This window comes from Sus scrofa, chromosome X, assembly GCF_054392235.1.
Source record: "Sus scrofa isolate SSC_HxYL_T2T_F1_AM1 chromosome X, Sscrofa_HxYL_maternal_Yorkshire_Landrace_v2.0, whole genome shotgun sequence".
Classification (NCBI taxonomy): domain Eukaryota; kingdom Metazoa; phylum Chordata; class Mammalia; order Artiodactyla; family Suidae; genus Sus; species Sus scrofa.
This window is the reverse complement of record NC_139401.1, coordinates 28,009,601-28,019,763: the sequence shown is the minus strand read 5'-3', so window position 1 is coordinate 28,019,763 and position 10,163 is coordinate 28,009,601.

Sequence of the window (10,163 nt, the reverse complement as noted above, 5' to 3'; positions counted from 1 at the left end):
TGGCTATTGTAAATAGCGCTTTTATGAACATTGAGGTGCATGTGTTTCTTCAAATTAGAGTTTTAATCTTTTCTGGATATATTCCCAGGAGGGCATATATATGTATGGTAGTTCTGTTTTTAATTTTTTTGAGAACCCTCCCTACTGTTCTCCACAGTGGCCACACCAATTTACATTCCCACTTGCAATGTAGGAGGGCTCTTTTTTGTCCACACCCTCTCTAGCATTTGTTATTTATAAATTTTTGATGATGGCCATTCTGACTGGCATGAGGCAATACTTCATTGTAGTTTTGATTTGCATTTCCCTAATAATTAGCAATGTTGAGCATCTTTTCATGTGCCTGTTGGCCATCTGTGTGTCTTCTTTGGAGAAATGTCTATTTAAGTCTTCTGCCCATTTTTTAATTAGGTTTGTTTTTTTTTTTTTGGCCATGTCTGCAGCATATAGAAGTTCCCTGGCAAGGGATTGAACTGATGCCACAACAACCTGAGACATTGCAGTGACAATGATGGACTCTTAACCCATTGTGCCACAAGGGAACTCTGGGGATTTTTTTTTTTTAATATTGGGCTGTATGAGCTTTTTGTATATTTTGGAAATTAACCTCTTGTCAGTCACATTGCTTGCAAATATTTTCTCCCATTCCATAGATTGTCTTTTCATTTTGTTTATGGTTTCCTTTTTTCCTGTGCTGTACAAAAGGCTTTTAGTTTAATAAGATTCCATTTGTTTATTTTTACTTTTATTTCTTTTGTCTTAGGAGACTGGTCTAAGAAATGTAAGAAAATATTGCTGTGATTTATGGATGAGCATATTTTGCCTATGTACTCTTCTAGGAGCTTTATGATATCATATCTTATATTTAAGTCTTTAAACCATTTTGAGTTTATTTTTGTATATTGTGTGAGAGAGTATTCTAATTTCATTGATGTACATGAGGCTGTCCAGTTTTCCCACCACCACCCACTGAAGAAATTGGCTTTTTTTTTTTTTTTTTTTTGTCTCTTTGCTCTCTTGGGCCGCTCCCGCGGCATATGGAGGTTCCCAGGCTAGGGGTCTAATCAGAGCTGTAGCCATCAGCCTACACCAGAGCCACAGCAATGCAGGATCCGAGCCTCATCTGCAACCTACACGGCAGCTCACGGCAATGCTGGATTGTTAACCCACTGAGCAAGGGCAGGGACCGAACCCGCAACCTCATGGTTCCTAGTTGGATTTGTTAACCACTGCGCCACGACGGGAACTCCAGAAATTGCCTTTTCTTACTGTATATTCTTGCCTCCTTGGTAGAAGTTGAATTGACTGTAGGTGTATAGGTTTATTTCTGGGCTTTCTATTCTGTTTCATTGATCCATATGTCTGTTTTTGTGCTAATACCATGCTGTTTTGATTACTGTAGGTTTATTGTATTGTCTGAAATCTGGGAGGGTAATTCCTCCAGCTTTGCTCTTTTTCCTCAAGATTGTTTTAATAATTCTGGGTCTTTTGTGGTTCTGTTTAAATTTTAGGATTATTTATTGTAGTTCTGTGATAAATGTCATGGGTAATTTGATAGGGATCACATTAAATCTGTATATTGCTTTGGGTATGGCCATTTTAATAATATTAATTCTTCCAACAAAGAACATGGAATATCTTTCCATTTCTTTAAATCCCCATTTTCTTTTTCTTATCCTTATTATTTCCTTCTTTGTTGTGATTACTTAGTCATAGTTTAAGCAAGATAAATAAAATACTTTACTTATTTGTATTCTTTCCAGTTATCTTATGTATCTTGATGCATAAATTTGGCCACACCTGTGTCATGTGAAAGTTCCCAGGCCAGGAATTGGACCCAAGCCACTGCAGTGACATACTTAATCCACTGAGCCACATAGGATCTCTGATACCTAAATATTGATGATTATTTTGTAAATACTGTGTGATTTTGGTTAGCATTTCCTCTTTGACTTAACTAGTACATGAAAGTGTTTAAAAAGTTTTAGAAGGCATAGGCTTTTTCTTTCTTAGTGTTGTTATTAACATCTAGATATATTCTCATTAGAGAATGTTATATAATTTGTCCTATTTCTACATTTTGCAGTTTGTTGAGATTTTCTTTGTGACTAACATATTATTGATTATTAAAAATATTTTAAGATTTTTAAGAATGGGTATTTAAATGAAAAAACCTGTATTCTCTTCTTTAGTAGTATAGTGTTTGGTTTACTTTATACTATATTTTATTAAATGTTCTATTTTCATATGCTATTTTCTTAAAGATTCTTTTGGTTCTTTGGTATTTTATTGCCCAAGAAATGTAAATCGTTATCTCCCATCACTGGTGTTATTCTGTCTCTTTGTTCTTTTATGATTTGTAGTATTTTTCTTATGAATGTTTTTGCTGTTATCTCATGTATAGATATTCATAAGTAATACAACTTCATTGTGAATTTTACCATTTATTTTTCATAAAATTTGTCTCCTTTAAAACTGATGGCCTGAATTCCATTTAAACTAATATATTAGGAATAGCATCCTAATTCCTTTTTTATTTGCATTTATTTATAGAACTTTGACACTCATTTATTAATTAATTAATTTTGTGGTACCTCAGTTGAATAGATAAACATAATTTTTGACTTATGATACATTATCATCACTGATTCATCTAAGCCTTCATTTGTTTCTTTTTTAATTGCATAATTAACACCCAGGAGCCCACCACCCAACTCAATCCAGGAAGAGATCCTTAAAGTTAGTTTACATTTCATAAGAGCCTTCTCTATTGCATTCACCTACTTCCACCACTCCCCTCCTATGCTCAGGTGTTCACTATCCTGAATTTGATATTTATTAAGCTCTTATTTTAAATATGATAGGCTAAATATATATTATTTAGTTTTGACTATTTTTGAACGCTTAAAAAGGAAGATTATGCTGTTTGAAGTTGATAAAGGGAGACATGAACAAATTGTCAGCCATTGTTCAAAGTGTACCATATGTGTGTCACATGGGATGTGAATATAAGGTTTGCTGAAGTATTGTGTTGGAATAATAGTTTCAGAGTCAGCCTGAATTATTTAAGCTCTTTCATGTTGCAAGATGCAGAGATTCACTCAGATAAGTTTTATTAATGGAATATTATTATTAATGTTTTGGGACAAGAAAGGACGTAGTGGCAACATCTGCTTAGCTGTACTGATAAATAATTGGAAGATACTTCTGTATAAGATAAATAACTAGTGACTGTGCTATGTTATTTTCCCTTCGCTAGTTCTCTGACACTTTTGTGATCAGCTATTGTTTCCTTGTTACTGTCAATCAACTGGTTATAGTTTGGAGTGATACTTTGATGAGCTCTAATATTCACCAGATGACATTTGGATTTCACTAACCAATATTAATTTTCTTCTCCATCCTTCCCCTAACTCTACCACACTCTTTTGCTCCCATTGAGTCCACTGAGTTTAGTGAGGCATTTAATTATTTGCTCCAGGAAAGGTAGGGTACAAAAGATCTCAAAAAAAAAAAAAAAGAATCAATTCAGTTTCTAAATAAGTTTTTAAAACTCTTTATGTGGATGTATTTTTAAAGACACAGACTTAAAAAAAGTGAGGAGTGGTTGATATATAATATTATATTAGTTTTAGGTGTACAGCAAAGTGATTTGACATTTGACATTGGGAAATGATCACTGCAATAAGTCTCGTTACCATCTGTCATCATACAAAGTTAATACAGTACTATTGACTATATTCCCCATGACTTACTTTATTTGTCTATGTTTTATTTCTTATATAACAAGAAGTTTGTACTTTCTGACTCCATTTCCGATTTCACCCCTTTCCCTCTGGCAGCCACTACTCTTTTTCTGAATCTATGAGTCTAGGTTTTTTTGTTTTTGTTTTTATTCTCTTTTTTGGCCTCACCTGTGGCATATGTAAATTCCTGGGCCAGAGACTGAATGGGGACCACAGCTGCAATCTGTGGCAATGCCAGGTCCTTAACCCAGTATGCTATAGTGGAAATGCCTAGGTTCTGTTTTGTTTGTTTTTCATATTCCACATATAAGTGAAACACGCAGTATTTATATTTCTCTGTCTGACTTATTTCAGTAAGCATAATACCAAGGCACAGACTCTTGATTTTCAAGAGAGAAAATCATGTGGATTTTTCTGAGAGAGAAGCATGTGGATTTTGTTGTTTTGTTTTGCTTTGTTTTACACCCAGAAGCTTGGCATCCTATAACAAAAGCCAAAACCCAAATAAGTAAGGGCTTAAATTCATTTTAGCATCATGGATAAGAGCAAAGATAAACGAGTTAGGCTACTTTATCCTTAGGAAGAAGACTGGGATCCAGTGATGGAAGGGTTAGGGTATAAAAGTTTTGAGGGAAGATTGATGGGGCACCAGATTGAGAGTACCCTCATTAGCAGGAGGCAGAGCTGGCATTTGCAGACTGTCTCCCTGGTTCTGGTTCTCCTCCTCATGATTACACACCTATAGCAGCTAGTCCAACTTTTGGTCAATCCCAGGAGAGGATCCTCCATTTTAAAGGTCCAGGAACCATTAAACGTCCAGGAACATTTTAGCATGGGGTCTAGAATATCCAAAGGAGCTCTCCTCCCATTTATACTGACAGGGAAATGCTGAGGGAAACAGGATTTTGCTTTCCTGAGATGACCAGGAGAATGGTGCAACTCTATAACAAGTGAAAATGAGACTGAATTTGTATGGGATACCTTTGGTTTATGATAGATGCTTTTCTAACAATTAGAACTCCCTCCTCTATCTCCCTGTGACCCTTAGCATGATAGTCATGCCTACAGATCCTCAATTACCTCAAATATAATGTATAATGTATATGGTCGTACTTATCTTCAGTTTTAGGTTGTATTTCAAATATATAGAACTGGTTCAGGTATAAGGAAAGGACTGTACCAGCCAGTCATTTTGAATCCACTGACTCTGCTTTGCCTCTTATGTGTAGGTCACTAGAGACACTCTACTTCACTTCTTAAAATAAATACATCTTAAAATTTGTACATTTTTTGCACTTAGATGATTTTTAATTGTTCAAATCACAAAATTTTGCACTAGTTTCTTATGAGGGCTTTGCTGGTAAAACACAATCTCCAGCTGCCTTATACACGTTCTTGGTGAATTTTCCCCCCACTCTCCTTCCCCACCCCATGGAACTGGTGCAAGATGGTTTAGTATATGAAACTGGAAATACCAATAAAACTTTCATAATGTAAATATTTACATAGAGGCATATAAGGTATACCAATGTGCTCAATTAAAATATGTTGTTTCCATTTATGGGAGAATTGGTAGCAGCAAAAAAGTCTATTCTCCATTAATTCTATTAATAGAGAACAAAACATTCCACATCCCACACCTGCCATGAGCTATTTTACCCTGTGTATTCATCAAAATAAGCTGTTAAATTGTGCACAACTTAACCCATATAGTCTTCAGCTTCGCAAACATTGGAGGTTTACTTTTAAAAAGAAATGTTAAAAAAACTTAACTAAAATATAGCACTGTTGATGGAAAAATTAATCAATCAATCTAAAAAAGAAATGGAAGTTTTTTTCATGTCAAATTGAGGATTATAACCCGGGAACGACCTCTCATAAAACTACGAGATCTGTTCCATTGGTTGGGGGTCAACACATAGTTATATATATAAGTTTTGAGACAGAGGCTCTACATGAAATGAAGTATTACTGACAGTTTACACAATCTAGTGAATGGTGAATCGTGGGTCGTCATGACCCCTTACAAGATCAAGAAGGACTGTTATCTTTAAGGAGTTATTTTGATGTTGCTAGGAGAATGTTGGTTTAGCAATTATTTCTGCTGATGGGGGAGGTTTGGCTGATGCATAATGCAGACTCAGAATGTACACTGAGAGCAGAGAAAGTGGCCAAAGGGCAGGGAAAATTTTTTTATATTTAAAATTTTCTTGTCGCCATAAAATATGAATTTTATTTCACACTACTAATCCATATAATAAAAAATAAGAACATTTTGATGTTATAGTACATTCTTAATCAGCCAGAGAAAACTTTTTAAAAAATGACTGATGTGGGGGAGCAAAACTTGCCACTCTAAAATGTCTCTCTGGCATGTAATTATTTCTAGCTGAAAATAATCAATGCCCAACAGACTCATGAAGAAACTCTGACCTTCCCCCTAACTGCCTGCTTCAAGAATAGATAGACGGAGTTCCCGTCGTGGCTCAGTGGTTAACAAATCCGACTAGGAGCCATGGGGTTGGGGGTTCGAACCCTGGCATTGCTCTGTGGGTTAAGGATCTGGCTGTTGCCGTGAACTGCGGTGTAGGTTGCAGACATGGCTCGGATCCCTAGTTGCTGTGGCTCTGGTGTAGGCTGGTGGCTACAGCTCCAATTAGACCCCTAGCCCGGGAACCTCCATATGCCACGGGAGCAGCCCAAAAAATGGTAAAAAAAAAAAAAAAAAGACCAAAAAATAAATAAATAAATAAACAAACAAACAAACAAAATTCCGTCATTGTAAAAAAAAAAAAAGAATAGATAGAGGGCCTGTTCCAGAAAAGAGTTATCACTAGAGATCTCTGCAAAGAACATGGGCAAGGTATAGTGGGGGAGACTGGGCAGGGCTTGGAAATCAGAGTCCACTCTGTATCCATTTGTCTCAGAAAGGTCCAACAAACATTTGTTTACCATGCATTTCCATCTCCTTGTGAACTACCTTCCTCCCCTTTGAAGTCCCAAATCACTATCCCCAATATCTTCTGTCTTTAGCTGGAGATGATATTTAAGGTGAGGTTTTTGTATTTTGACAAGTTACGTGATTCTCTGTCCCATGTATACATGTTATTAGACTTTTGTTTGATTTTCTCCTGTTAATCTGCCTCATGTCAATTTAATTCTTAGACCAGCGAGAAGGACCTAGAAGTGTAGAGGAAAATTTCTTCTTCCCATCACTGACATAAACATTATATTGTGCCATAGGCACAATTTTAAGTTCAGTTGATTTTTTTCTTGGAATAACTAATACGCTTATAATTACTTTTTAAGAACTTAAAATTTTTTTAAATATTTATTTTACATTGCAGTGTAGTTGATTTAGAATGTGTTAGTTTCAAGTGTATAGCAAAGTGATTCAGTTATACATATACCTATGTCCATTCTTTTTCTGATTCTTTTCCCATATGGATCATTACAGAATATTGAGTAGAGTTTCCTGTGCTCTATAGTAGGTCTTTGTTGATTAATTATTTTATATATAGTAGTGTTTATATATTAATCCCAATCTCCTAATTTATCCCTCCCCCACATGTTTTCCCTCTAGTAAGCATAAATTTGTTTTCTAAGTCTGTGAATCTGTTTCTGTTTTGTAAATAAATTCATTTGCATCATTTTTTTTTTTAGATTCTACATATAAGTGATATATGATATTTGTCTTTCTTTGATTTACCCTACTACACTGTTGGTGAGAATGTAAATTGGAACAACCACTATGGAGAAGAGTATGGAGGTTCCTTAAAGAACTAAAATAGAACTAATATATGATCCAGCAATTCTACTTCTGGGCATATATCCAGAGAAAACCGTAATTTGAAAAGATACATGTACCCCAGTGTTCATTGCAACACTAATTAGCCAAGAATTGGAAGCAACCTAAATGTCCATTGACAGATGAATGGATAAAGAAGATGTGGTACATATATACAATGGAATATTACTCAGCCATAAAAATAATGAAATAATGTAATTTGTAGCAACATGGGTAGATAGATGTTATCATACTAAATGAAGTAAGTCAGACAGAGAAAGACAAAACTCTTAATTTTTGAATGTCCAATCAAATCAGTTCTGTGGGTGAGGGGTGGGGGATGAGTTGGTATAATGCAAGTGAATATTGATAGCACATGATTGTCTAGAAGACCTAACCAATCATAGAGACCTTATGGCTTCTTGTTCTGATGACGCCAAGGAGAGGAATGTGAGTGATTTTAGGGCTAAAGAGGAGAGAAAATCAAACTGAGAAAGAATTGAAAAGCAATAAAGAGAAAGGGTAAGACAGCAGGAGAAAAAAATAATATGAGAAGGTGTTGGGTGAGTGGCTGGATAAGTGACTGAAGAACAAAGGGGAATGGAATCACACGCAGTTATGACACAAACACTTCCTTTCCTCCATACATTGCTTTGTCATTCTTACAGTAACTCATTAAGACAAACAGAGGAAATCTATTATCTCATTTTATAGATGAAGCGACTGACTGAAGTTATAGACAAGTCAAAAACACAGTACTGGAGTAGGAACTGAAACTGGGAACAGTAGAATCCTAAATTTGTACTCTGGGAGGCAGGTTCCTCCCCGCTCCTTTACAGTTATCAGTATAAACCATATTTTTAATGGCATTTGGATATTTGCAATGAAACCCAAAGGTGAGGCCTGTTAACCTGCACACATTGAAAGAGAAAAAGTGATATCCATACATTTTGAAGTTTAGAATAAGAAAAACATTTTCCATAAGAGCACAATATTCTAAGACATTATTGGACTACAGTGGGGCAATTGCTCAACTTAAGTTTTAAGGAACAGTGGAATGTTCTTACTATGTAGGTTTTACTTGCTTACATAAGAAAAGATTGTTGGATGCTTTTCTGTCTTCATTCTCATTGAAGAAGCAAAATATTTTACATGAGTCAATCCAATTGCACATGCTGTGTGGATTGTTTGTGGAGATACTTTGGTGTTTTAAAATTCCCTGAGGCATTAGGAAGTTTAGTGTTTCTGGTGAAAAGCATTAACATGACCGTGAAGTTGTAGGAAAAAAGGAAGTGAATATTTCAGAAATTGAACTGTCTAACATTTCTTCCTCTACCTAATGGTGCTCTTGAAAATGTTTCATTTGGTCAAATTCATTCCTGTTATTCCTATCAGGCGCAAATAAATCTAGCACTACTAATTTGGAGTGGATTCAAGAGATGAAAATACTATATATGTTCTAGTTCCAATTTAGTTATAATAAGATTCTTTGGTAATGCAAGAATAAGGGTCTGTTACATAACACATATAATATATAGAGAGGAAGAATCTAAATATTTGATAAATATACTATACTTGGAAGACATTTAGATGACATATTTAAACCAATTTTCTCCCCTCACTCAGTAGAATGTTCAACATCACTAATTATTAGAGAAATACAAATCAAAACCACTTTGAGGTACCATATTACACCGGCCAGAATGGTCATTATCAAAAAGTCAACAAACAATAAGTGCTGGAGGGGGTGTGGAGAAAAGGAAACCCTATTACACTGTTGGTGGGAATGTAAATTGGTGCAACCACTGTGGAAAACAGTATGGAGATTCCTCAGAAACCTAAAAATAGAATTACCATTTGATCCAGCAATCCCACTCCTGGACTTCTATCCAGAGAAAACCATGACTGAAAAGATACATGTACTCCAATGTCCATTGCAGCTCTCTATGCAATAGCCAAGACATGGAAACAACCTAAATGTCCATCGACAGAAGAGTGGATCAAGAAGATGTGGTACATATACACAATGGAATATTACTCAGCCATTAAAAGGAAAATAATGGCATTTGCAGCAACATAGATGGACCTAGAAATTACCATGCTAAGTGAAGTCAGTCAGACAGACACCAATGTCATATGCTATCACTGACATGTGGAATCTAAAAAAAGGACAGAATGAACTTCTTTGCAGAACAGATACTAACTCACAGACTTTGAAAAACTTATGGTTTCCAAATGAGACAGGATAGGGGGTGGGGGATGCTCTGGGTTTTGGGATGAAAATGCTATAAAATTGGGTTGTGATGATCGTTGTACAACTATAAATGTAATAAAATTCATTGAGTAACAAAAAAAGGAATTGGAAAAAAAGAATGTTACAGAGGATGATCTCTAGAGTTCTGAAATACTTCCCACCATTTTTTTCAGTACAGTAATTGTGAGACCAGAGAAGGTTGGCTTTGTGGGGCAGTGGTGACCAAAGACTCTTGCTCTGAGGATTTTTCTTTTGCTTTTGCTTTTGCTTTCATTATCTGGCATCAGGATACTCCTCAAGTATTGTTTGAGAGAGGAGATAGAGGGAAAATTAACACAACTTTTAGCCAAATCCATTTTTCTCTCTCTCCCTCTTT